Consider the following 5,620-nt stretch of genomic DNA (forward strand, 5'->3'; position numbering starts at 1 on the left):
ATGAAACCCAAGTGTCAGCTGATGCCTTGATATCAGTTTGGAGAGAGACCCTGAAGTACAGGACCTGGCTCAGCTGGCCCTGGATGCCTGTCTCACAAAAACTGTGAGATGAAAAATGTGGGCTTTAAGTTGCTAGGTTTATCCTAGGCGTCTGTTAAATAGCAATAGAGGATGACTGCAGTAGACTCCACCAGTCAACCTTCCTTTCCATACATGAATTTTTTTTTTAATGGACAAGTTACTTAATTAGGTTCTCTGCAAGAAGTTCAGAACACTACTTGGTGAGGATAAATTCCATTTGTGAGAGCAAACACAGAGCGGAGGTCACCGTGGAGCTGAGGGACAGCTTTGATTCTTTGCAGAATTTGTGAGTCCACAGCTTTCTGATCAACCTTGTGCTGCTCTGTGATCTCTCTCTGTGTCAAAGATCTCAGCCTCCTGGTGTCTGGGCTTACACAGCTTCTTCTTGAAGTAAGCGTCAGTGAGATGTTCTGGGATTTTCACATCACTGATACCGATTTTGGTGGAGGTGGCGATGACACATTTCTGGTGTGTTCTCTGCAGAGGAGCTCGATCGAGGGACAGAGGCCCAGTCACAAGTAGCAAGCCACGGCCCAGCTGCTTCAGGAAAACGACCCTCTTGCCTCTGGCACCCAGTGAGGATGATCAAAATGGTCCCATGCGTGCTGGGGCAGCAGCTGCCTCACATGCTTACTGAAGGGGTTTTTTTGCCATGACTCAACAGCTTCCAAGGCACGTCTTCAGTAGGGTAATACCTAGGCATTTTGCAAAGTTTGACCACGCAGGTACCACCATTCTTGTTGCCACCAACTGGTTTTGTGACAGTAGCAAGAACCCTAACATTTTTCTTTTCGACCTTGGATTTAGCTGCTGAATACTTCCTCGTGTACAAGGCCTTTCTGGAGTACATAGCTGATTGGGAATATCTGCCAATGCCTCTGCCCAGGACAGGGTTTCAGCTGCAGGGGGGCTTCCCCTTCTTAACCTTCTTCACCTTTTTATCCTTGTCACCAGCATCAGCCTTCTTGGCTTCAGGTTTTTTCTCCTTAGCATCTGGCTTCTCAGCCTTTTCACCTGCCATCTTGCAAGATGGGAAAGAGCCATACATGAATCTTTAATATTCGCTAATAATTACAAAATAGATCTTCTTTGGAAAACCTTTCCACTGCTACCTCTGAGATTGTAGACTGACACACACATGAAGCTCAGTGTGTTCTCGCTGTGTCTCATACTACGTTGGAATCAGTCATCTCCTTAGAGAGTTGTATGTGGAGTAACATGGTATAAGGTAAACATCACCCAGCCTCTAGGGTCTAAAATGTGGCTCTAGTTAGGTCCTCCCCCCACGTAAAGACCTTTCATAGTTCTCCATGAAGTACAGACTCCTGGTGTGGCATTTGTAATGTGACCCAAACCACCTTTCCAGGCTTTTTCCCCATTACACCACTCCCTGCCCTGCCTCCCTATGTATGTCTTCTCTCCTGCCCCCGGTGGCACGCTTCCCTCCCCTCACCATCTCCTGTCTGCCAGGGGAAAGCCCACCTCTTCCATGGGGTGTCTCCCTGATCCCACAAGCACCCCACCCCACCCCAAGCTCTGTCTCCCACTTTCTGCCCCCACACAGCTTTTGGCCTTGCTTGGAAACCTGTGCTGACCTTCTTCTGGCTTGAGCTCTGCCTCTTCTCTGATTCTGCCTTCTCTCTCCCACAGGAGACCAAATGCTCCCCAAGGGGAGAGACTGTCCATCATTCTCTGTGTAGCCCTTCCCACACGTGCAACACCACCTCAGGCTCAGTGAGGAGGGCTTACTGGTGTTTGTGGAGCTGAATGTAATGAAGGGCAGATCCCTATGGGGGTGCAGACATCCAGAGGGTGGGGAAAAAGTTTCTACTAAAGAAGTACCCTCTGGCCAGAGGAGTTTGGAAAGCAAGGTGTGTCCTGTCCCTCAAGAAGTATCCCCATGGATATTAGATGATTCACGTTTCTAAGAAGTGCTGCAGTAAAGAAATGGGCACCCCAGCGTCGGGCTCTGGTTGTGTGTCATGCTGGGATTTGGGCAGGAGAACTGGAAGCACCCTAGTCATGTGTCTACAATGCCACTGCCCATTTGAATCTCAGCTCACAGTGGGTGCAGCGTGTTGGCTTTTCTCATGGTCAGGCTGTGTTTATCTAGCCAAATAGTCATTCATTCCCCTGGTTTATTCACAGGCGATTCCAGAATGGTTTAAATTCATGATGCTCTGAAAGGATTCTTTAACTCCCGAAATACACAGATCCTACTGTTAGGAACGAAGCTAGCCACACTGTGTTCAAACTGTGTTTGATAAGTAGTTTGACCTGACCCTGTCCTCCTTGGATTATCTGTTCAAAGTTCCAGAGACTGTATTTAAAGATTTCAGATGTTAGAGACTCACCTTTTCACCCACCTTTGCCAGAGTCAGTCCGACTTAATGGATGTTTAATAAGCATTTCCTGTGTGTCAGGCACCATGCTAGGTGCTGAGGGTACAAAACTCAGTAATAAACGGTTCTTACCCTAAAGGATGTATAGCCTGACTCAGAACACGACAGATTCTCCTCCTACAATTCTGTGAGTGCTGGAATCCTGATATGCACAGGGTCACAAGCAAGAGTGGAGGAGGAGACACAGTCTAGAGAAGGCAGTTAAAAGATGCCAAAGGTTACTCTGGGAATAAAGGTGGAAAAAACAAGTCCAATTCAACAGACTTGTTTTTTTAACACTCACCCTCTGCCAACAACTCTGTCTGCCAGGTCCTAAGGGTTCTAAGATGAATGAGACACACTCCCTTCCGTCCAGGACCTTAACTGGGGGTAGTGGGGGCAGAGGTCAGGTGACGCTCATAATGGGGGTCAGGTGAGGGGCTGGTTAATGGGCACATGCAATTCAAGGACCGTGTGATGAATTGCCGGTAGAGGAACCTTCCATTTTCATTTAGGCAATCATTTCTTGCCTCTACTCTTTTTTAAAAAGAGCTAACATCATTCCTCTTCGTGTCTTGAGCCCATAAACCTGAAGACCTAATAGCTGTGAGCTTCAGAATTTCCATCTGGTCTCTGATACCCCCCACCTTAAATCTCCTCCTCATCCTCTCTCTCCTCATGCTTGGCTTTCATGAAGGGCAGTTGCAGGGAAGGTAAAGGAGGGGGGCTTGCCTCCTTTCGTGGTCTTGATGACACCGCACCTGGGATTCATTCTGGACAACCTACAGTAAAGTGACAGTGGTAACTAAATCTGGAACATGTGTCCAGAGCTGCAGTCGGGGGTACTTTTGAGTCTGTTGCTTAGTTATTGTGTGTCCCTGGGCCCATTTCCTAAGTTCCATTGCGTGTTTATGTCATCTCTAAAATGGGGTAAAAAGTACACTTCATGGGGCGTGCACGGATGGTATTCTGTGCTGAGCAGAGAGTCTTCATGAAGGCTCAGTTGGGTGCTTAATTAATGCTAATTCTCTCCCTCATTTGCCTTAAAGCAGGGAATCACATGTGTTCAGTGTATTAAGAAGAACGGTTAACTTTCAGCTCAGGAACTCAGATATCAGGATCACTGATTGTAGCTTTGAAGGGTGGATTTTTCTACAGTGACTGTGGTTACAGGCAGGCTGTTCCCTTTTCCTGGTAAGTGCAAGAGTTATCCCTCTTCTGTTGGAATTGAGACAATTTGGCCATTTTATTTGTATCTAAAACAGGTGATGTGGAAACTTTTGTTCTGTTCTTGGAGAATTCCACCATCTCATTTTTCTCCAGGTTACCTTGAGACAGCCAGAGGAGATGGTAGTTTATGTTGGCACACGGGATTGAGAGAGAACATAAAATTGGGTGGGACACATCTTAGTGACGGATGGAGATGTGAATAGTTTTGGCTTACACATCAGTTTTCTTTTGCTATTGTTCTCAGGCCAAGGAAGCACCAGTTACTTTAGGTCTTTCCTGGAGTAATTAATTCACCTGGAATGCCTTCATCTCCTCCCTTCCTTTCATCCTGTCCCCATGAGTTATTTCTCTTTATTCAGATAATACTTACTTTTTTTGAGAGAGAGAAGGAAGTTTTGGGGTTTATGTATACAAGAGAAGGAAGTGGTACCTGTACAAAAAGGAGCTGCTAAGTCACTTCAGTCATGTCCGACTCTGTGCGACCCCATAGACGGCAGCCCACCAGGCTCCCCCGTCCCTGGGATTCTCCAGGCAAGAACACTGGAGTGGGTTGCCATTGCCTTCTCCAATGCATCAAAGTGTAAAGTGAAGTCGCTCAGTCGAGTCCGATCCTTAGCGACTCCATGGACTGCAGCCTACCAGCCTCCTCCATCCATGGGATTTTCCAGGCAAGAGTACTGGAGTGGGGTGCCATTGCCTCCTCTGGTACAAAAAGGAGGGGACCCCCTTATTCCTTTCAGGGGCTGAGGGACTGAGTGGCTGGGCAGGAGGCAGTCAAGACGGGCAGGCCTGCCCCATTCCTTGTCTGAGTGTGAAGCATCTGGCCTTATGGCTATCAGTACAGGGAGAAGAGAGAATGGATGCAGGGGAGGCCTGCAGGGGAAGCAGCAGAACTGAGATGAGGGATGGGTTTGGGGGCTTGTGGGTGGCACCTAAAGAAGCACAGATCAGCAGGGATCCACACAGAGGAAACCCGGGGGTGAAGATGTGGCCGGCAAGGGTCCGCTCCTCTCACAGCTCTGTGGGTCTGACCCCCTTCTGGATCGTTTTAGTTACAATTCGTTACGAGCTTCTATCTTGGGGAAGCATCCAGTGGGTCAGGCCCTGTCCTGGAGCTGGTTGTTGCTGTTCAGTCACTCAGTCGTGTCCGACTCTTAGCGACCCCGTGGACTGCAGCACGCCAGGCTTCCCTGTCCTTCCTTCCGGAGTTTGCCCAAACTCACGTCCATTGAGTTGGTGATGCCATCCCGCCATCTCATTCTCTGGAACTGGGGATATGAACAAAACTGGGACGTGATCCCAGCTTCTGAGGTGTGGCAGCTGGCTTCCCAGTCAAATCAGTCTCCCGGAACTTTGGAGCGTTTCTGACTCAGCAGACGGCAAGGCTGCCACCTCGTGAATGAAGAATGAGCAGGAGCTCAGGGCCCCTTTTCTGCCGGCCCCAGCGCTAAGGGCCTCACGTAAGAAGAGGTAAAATAAGTAAACATTGATGTGCTGGCACAGCTCAGCTTACAGGAATCAGTTATGCACATTCCTTGACCCTTGACGTGCAGTGACATCACAATGATACTTTGAAGTCAGCCATGGAGGCATTATTTACACCATGGAAATCAGTAAATGTAAAAGTAACTGGTATTTCCCTTTCTAGAAAGCCAGTTGTTACCTGTGTGTGTGTAATGTTCCCATTTAATTTAATCTTCACAATAAACTCAGATTTCATGCATGGAATAATACTTTATAGCTTTCAAGTCATTTTAAATATGTTATCTTCCCCTCCATATAATCCCAGGAGAGTAGGTAGGGCAGGAGCATTATCTCCATTTTAAAGAAACGGTGGCTCTGAGAGGCCACACAGCCAGGAGGGCCGTACCTGACATGGAGTCCACGTTAGATTCTTGACTGCTCTCCCTGCTCTGGCTGGCACCGCC

General features: G+C 48.1%; 1 pseudogene; it reads right to left on the reverse strand.

The window, feature by feature from the left end:
• Positions 1–266: 266 nt before the first annotated feature.
• Positions 267–1,124, reverse strand: LOC120851657 (annotated as a pseudogene).
• Positions 1,125–5,620: the final 4,496 nt, after the last annotated feature.

Source organism: Oryx dammah, unplaced genomic scaffold (genome assembly GCF_014754425.2).
Source record: "Oryx dammah isolate SB20612 unplaced genomic scaffold, SCBI_Odam_1.1 HiC_scaffold_25, whole genome shotgun sequence".
Taxonomy (NCBI): Eukaryota; Metazoa; Chordata; class Mammalia; order Artiodactyla; family Bovidae; genus Oryx; species Oryx dammah.